This window comes from Cavia porcellus, unplaced genomic scaffold (genome assembly GCF_034190915.1).
Source record: "Cavia porcellus strain 051 isolate PalLab524CR breed Dunkin Hartley unplaced genomic scaffold, mCavPor4.1 scaffold_8, whole genome shotgun sequence".
Lineage (NCBI taxonomy): Eukaryota > Metazoa > Chordata > Mammalia > Rodentia > Caviidae > Cavia > Cavia porcellus.
This window is the reverse complement of record NW_026947491.1, coordinates 50,901,572-50,908,650: the sequence shown is the minus strand read 5'-3', so window position 1 is coordinate 50,908,650 and position 7,079 is coordinate 50,901,572.

The window sequence follows — 7,079 nt, the reverse complement described above, 5'->3', positions numbered from 1 at the left end:
GAATGAATGAATCAAAGAGTTGGTTTTTTGAAAGCATAAAAAAATTAGTAAACCCCTGGCCAATCTGATCAAGGAAAGGAAAGAAAAACTCAAATTCATGCAATGAGGAATGCAAAGGGCGAAATCACTACAGATCCTGTGGAAATTCATAACATCATGAATATCTAATTTGAAAATCTTTACTTGCCATAGGCTGGAAAGCACAGATGAAATGGACAGATTCTTAGAAATGTACAAATTACCAAAGTTGAACCAAGAAGATATAAAAATTTTGAATAACCCAATTAGTTAATGAAATTGAAATTTTAATTTAAAAAAACCTTACCAACAAAGAAAATCCCAGGTCTTGATAGATTCCTGGCTGAATTCTACAGAAATTTAGAGATTTAATACTAATACACCTCAAACTCTTTAATGAAATTGAAAGGTAAGCAATTCTCCCTAACTCACTCCTGGAGACAAGTATTACTCTGATACCAAAACCAGAGAAAAAGCCAGCCAAAAAAAGAGAACTACAGGCCAATCTTCCTAATGAACACAGATGCACAAATTCTCCATAAAATACTAGCAAATGGAACACAGCAAATCATCAAGAAGATTATACAGCCAAGTGGGATTCATCCTAGGAATGCAGGGATGGTTGAACATATACAAATCAATGAACATAATATACCATATTAACAGAGCCAAAGGCAAAAATAATATGATCATCTCAATAGATTAAAAAAAAAAGCTTTTGATAAAGTCCAACACTGATGCATAATAAAAACTCTACAGAGGGCTGGGGATTTAGCTCAGCGGCATAAGCGCCTGCCTTGCAAGCAGGCAGTCATGAGTTTGGTCCCTGGTACCGATAAAAAGTAAAAAGACAAAAAAAAAAAAACAAAACTCTACAGAAAATCAGAATAGATGATTTCTACCTCAATCTAATAAAATCCACCTATGACAAACAAACAGCCAACATCATAGTAGACAAATAAAACTGAAGCTTTTGCTGTAAGATCAGAAGCTAGTCAAGGATGTCCACTATTACCACTCCTACTCAATATAGTTCTGGAAACATTAGCCATAGCAATTAGACAAGACAGAAAAATAAAAATAATAAGAATAGGAAAGGAAGAAGCTAAATTATCATTATTTGCATGATATGACATGATACTCTACATAGAAGACCCCAAAATGCCATCAAAAAACTTATATTTAATAAGCAAATTCAGCAGTGTAGGTACAAAGTCAACATTCAAAAATCAATAGCATTCCTGTACACAAATGACAAACTTGCTGAGAGAGAAATTAGAGAAACAACACCTTTTATAATAACATCCAAAAAAATGAAATACTTAGGAATCAATCTAACAAAAGATGTAAAAGGCCTATATATTTAAAATTATACTACTCTGAAAAAGGAGATCGAACAGCATATCAGAAAATGGAAAGATATCCCTTGCTCATGGATAGGAAGAACCAACATTGTGAAAATGGCCACGCCTCCAAAACTGTTATATGGATATAATGCAATCCTGGATCAAAATACCATTAACATACCTCACAGATCTAGAGGAAACATTCCTAAATTTCATTTGGAAACAGGAGACCTAGAAAAGCAAAGGCAATCCGGGGCAATAAAGGCAAAGTGGAAGGCATCACAATCCCTGACTTGAAATTATACTACACAGCTACTGTGATAAAACCAGCATGATACTGGCAAAGAAACCAGACCTGAGGATCAATGGAATAGACTGGAAGGTGCAGAAACAACTACAAAGACTCTCAGCCACCTTATCTTTAATAAAGGGGCCAAGTATATTCACTGGAAGAAAGATAGCTTCTTTAATAAATGATGCTGGAAAAATGGCTTCAAACATGCTGAAGACTAAAACTAGACATATCTATTACCTAGCACTAATATAAAGTTAAAATGAGTCAAAGATCTAAGTAGCACATCAAAAACATTAAATCTACTGGAAGAAAAGGTACATTGAAATCTTGAAGACATAGAGATAGGCAGAGAGTTCATGAGCAAAACCTAAACCACACAGGAAGTATTTCAAAGAACCAAGAACTGGGATCTTATCTTATTAAAACGTTTTTGCACATGAAAAAAAAATCACCAACAGAGTGAAAAGACAACTTACAGAATGGGAAAAAGTTTTAGCCAACTGTACCTCAGACAAAGAACTTCTATCTAGAACATATGAAGAATTGAAAAAAGCCTGCCTCCCTCAAATTCAAAGGCCCAATTCCAATATAGGTATCTGAGATGAGCATGCACTTCTCAGATGAAGAAATACAAATGGCAAATAAATATATGAAAAAGTGCTTAGCATCATTGGTCATTCGAGACATGCAAATTAAAACAACACTGAGATTCCGTCTCACTTGAGAAAGAATGACTGTGATTAAGAAATCAACCAATAACAAATGTTGTTGAGGCTGTGGGGGAAAAGAACTCTTCTTCACTGTTCGTGGAGCATAGACTGGTATAACCACTGTGGAAATCGGTGTGGAGATTTTGAAAAAACTAGGTTTGGAGAGTCCATTAGATCCAGCTATTCCCCTTTTGGGTGTTTTCCCAGAAAAATTGACAACATACAACAGTGATATATGTGCACCCATGTTCATAGCAGCACAATTTATAATAGCTAAATCTTGGAAGCAACCCAAATGCTCATCATTTGTGGAATGGATAAAAAAGATGTGATATTTTTATTGCAATGGAGTACTATTCAGCTATAAAGAAAGATGAACTCAAGGCTTTTATGGGTCAATGGATACAACTTGAGGTCATACCTATAAGTGAAATAAGTTAGACTATTTTTGTAAATATTGTATAGTCTCCCTAGTGTAAAAAAAAAACTTTAAAGTTAATAATACACAATATATTAACATTTGTGAATCTCCTTTTATGTGGTTTTGAAATTCGATATCATTGTTTTTATTTTTTTCATTAAAAGAGAAAATCACCAGATAAATGGACAAAGTGGAAATATTTCCTACCCAAGAATAGAAATATCTTTCTATTTTCTGATTTTATTCAGTCTCCTTTTTCAGAGTACTGTAGTTTTCAATGTAGAAGTCTTTTACTTTGAGGCTGGGGATTTAGCTCAGCGGCATAAGCACCTGCTTTGCAAGCACACAGTCGTGAGTTCGATCCCTGGTACTGATTAAAAAAAAAAAAAAAGTCTTTTACTTCCTTCATTAGATTGACCACTAGGAATGTCATTTTTGGGAGGGAAATGCTATTGTGAAAGTGTTGTTTCTCTCCCAGTAAGTTTGTTATTGTGTACAGGAATGCTATTGATTGCTGAGGGTTGACTTTGTATCTAGTTTTGCTACTGAATTTGGTTATTAAATCTAGAAGCTTTTAGTGGCATTTTTGGGGTTTTCCGTGTAGAGTATCATGTCATTCGCAAATAATGATAATTTAACTTCTTTCTTTTCTATCCTTATTCTTTGTCTTTCTCTCTCTTGTCTAATTGTTCTTGTTGGGAGCTGTTGAAGCTGGAAATTGACCACATGTGCAAGGCTAGAGCGTGACCATTCCAAGAACAAAGAGTGCCTGGGACAAGCCACCTGAAGAACTGCTTCAGCCCAGAGAACGCCTACCCCTAAGACAATCTGAACACTGGGTTGTAGGACAACAGGGTGTCATGTGACATTAAGTTGCTAAAAGGTACAAATAAATGCCCCTGCAGTGAGGGGCCAGTACCTTTCTTCCCATCAGGAGTATAAGGACTCCACCTGATCCCAGTTTTGTCTCCTTTCTTTTTTTTTTAAATCAGTACTGAGGATTGAACTCACGACCGCATGCTGCATGCTTGCAAGGCAGGTGCTTATGCCACTGAGCTAAATCCCCAGCCCCTTTGTTTTCTTATCCTCTTGCAGTCATTCACCCCAAGAGCCTCAAGGGTGGTTTTGATTCACACAATTCTGGCTAATGTTTCCAGAACTATATTGAATACAGGGGATGTCCTTGACTAGTTCCTGATTTTAGAGTAAAAACTTTTAGATTTTGCCCATTTAGTATGATATTGGCTGTTGATTTGTCATAGATGACTTCTATCAGATTGAGATAAAGACCATCTGTTCCAATATTCTGATCAGAGTTTTTTTTTTTTTTTTAATCAAGAATGTGCATTGGACTTTGTCAAATGTTTTGTTCTGGATTTCCTGAGATGATATTGTTTTGGTTCTTAGTCTGTTAATATTACTTTTGTGTGTGTGTGTGTGTGTGTGTGTGTGTGTGTGTGTGTGTGTTACCAGGGAAGGAATTCACAATCTTGTGCTTGCCGGGCAGGCGCTTACACCACTGAGCTAAATCCCCAGCCCTAGTGCGTTACGTTTATGGATTTGCATATGTCAAACCATCCCTGCATCCCTGGGATGAATCCTATTTAGTCATGGTGTATAATCTTCTTGATTATTTGTTGTACTCTGTCAGTATTTTATTGAGTGTTTTTATATCTATGCTCATTAGAAAGACTGACCTGAATTCTTTTTTGTGGTTTGATCTTTCTCTGGTTTTGTATCAGGGTAATGTTTGCCTCTAGCAGTGAATTTGAGAACATTGCTTTTTTTTCAATTTCATTGGAGAGTTTGGGAAGTAGCACCATCAGGTCTTCTCTAAATTTGTGTAGAATCCAGTCATGAATTCATCAGAGCGTGGGCTTTTCTTTGTTGGTGGGTTTTTACTTACATCTTCAATTTCATTGACTGATATTGATTTATTCAGAATTTTTATATCTTTTGTAATCAGTTTTGGTAATTCATATATATCTAAGATCTTTCCATTTCTTCTGTGTTTTCCACCTTATTAGAACACAGCTTCTCAAAGTAAGTGTTGATGATCACTTGGATTTCTGCAGGATCTGTTGTACTTTCACCTTTTTCATTCATAATTGCATGAATTGGAGTCTTCCTTTTTTTGGATAAGGCTGGCTAAGCATTTTTCAATTTTGTTTAATCTTTCAAAGAACCAACTCTTCAATTCATTGATTCTTTGTAATGTTTTCTTAGTCTCCATTGCATTAATTTCTACTCTGATTTTTATCATTTCCTTCCCCATATTAGTTTTGGGTTTCACTTATTCTTTTTCTAGAAGTTCAAGGTTAAACATTAGGTTGTTTATTTGAGCTCACTCTGTTTTTCTGATGTGGGAATTCAATGCTATCCATTCCCTTCATAGGGTTGGCTTCATTGCATCACATAAGTTCCAGATGTGTTATATTTGGCATTATCATTTAACTGTAGAAACTGTCTAAATTCTTCTTTAATTTCTAATGTGTGACACACTGGTTGTTAAAGAAGCTGTTACTGAGCCAGACCTGGTGGTGTGGCTAAGGCAGAAGGATCACCAGAAGTTCAAGGCCAGCCTGAACTCCATAGGGAGACCCTGTTTCAAAAAGACGAGAGAGAGAGAGAGAGAGAGAGAGAGAGAGAGAGAGAGAGAGAGAGAAAGAGTTATTTAATGTCCATGTACTTACGAAGTTCATGTGGTTTCTTTTGTCATTGATTTCCAATTTTTTTGTACTTTGATCTGATAATATATGTGGAATAATTTCAATTCCTTTGCATTTGCTTAAGCATATTATATGAGCTAGTTTGTAATCTATTTTGGAGAGCATCCCGCATTGTTGAGAAGAATATGTATTCTGACATTTGGGTGAAACATTCTGTACACATCTACTAAGACCCTCTTTTTAAAAGTTTGCTTCAACTTTAATAAATCTTTGTTGATTTTTTTTGTTGCTGTCTGTTTGTGATGGTGTGATATTGAGGTGCCTCCCTGTTGCCTCTTCCTCTTGAGTTGTTCTCTTTACAAAGATATAGTAACCCTTTTTGTTCCTCTTAATCAGTGTTGGTATAACATTCACTTTGTTTGCAAATAGAATAGTTGCTCCTGCTTCTTTTCCTGTCCATAATGTATTGTTTTTTCATCTTTCAACTTTCAGTCTATGAATTTGTTTTTTTCTTTTTTAAAAAATTCATTTTATTCAAATATAAAAAGACAGAAAAAAGACAAGAAGGAAAAAAAAACTACAATAAAATTTCAAAGCACTTCAATCAGGGAGTAACAGTGGAACATACATTGCACATTGTCATCCCTAAGTCACACACCCAGAGTACAAGGCACCCACATTCAGTTGTCCAAACAATACCAGTACAAATCTTTCTCATCAGTGAACACAGAAAAATCAGTAGTATAACTATCTTAACTATTTTTATGTACATATACATACACATATACATGTTTTTTCTTTCATTTTGTCACACAATGAAACAATGAGTATGTTGTCAAGGTGCATCCATTTACCTATAAAAGTGTCCAGTTTATCATTTTTATGGCTGAGTAGTACTCCATTGTATAAAAATACCACATCTTTTTTTATCCATCTCTCAATAAATAGGCATTTAGGCTTTTTGGTCTTTTTCATTTTTTTTTTTTTGTCTTTTTCATTTTTATCGGTACCGGGGATCAAACTCACGACCGCCTGCTTGCAAGGCAGGTGCTTATGCCGCTGAGCTAAACCTTGAGCCCCCGGCATTTAGGTTTTTTGCAAGATCTGGCTATTTGAAACTGAGCTGCTATAAACATCATACCCCAGTGGTATATGGGCACACATATATCACTGGGGTATGATGTTTTTAATTCTTTTTTTTTTGATGTTTTTAATTCTTTTGGGAAAATATCCAGAAGGGGAATAGCTGGGTCAAATGGGATCTCTATTCCTAGTTTTTTGAGGAACCTCCATACTGATTTCCACAGTGGTTGCACCAACCTGCATTCTCGCCAACAGTGGAAAAGGGTTCCTTTTTCTCCATAGCCCCTCCAGCATTTGTTATTGGCTGATCTTTTGGATAGTATCCATTCTTTCTGGAGTGAGACGGACTTTCGGCCTTTTTAAAATTGCATTTCTAGAGTGACCAGTGATGTGGAACATTTTTTCACATATTGATTTCCTGTTTATATTTCCTTATCTGAAAAGTGTATTTCTTCATCTCAGATGCCCATTTTTGGATTGAGTCTTTAAGTCTGGGAGGACTGATTTTTTTAAAGTTCTTTATATGTTCTCCGTAAT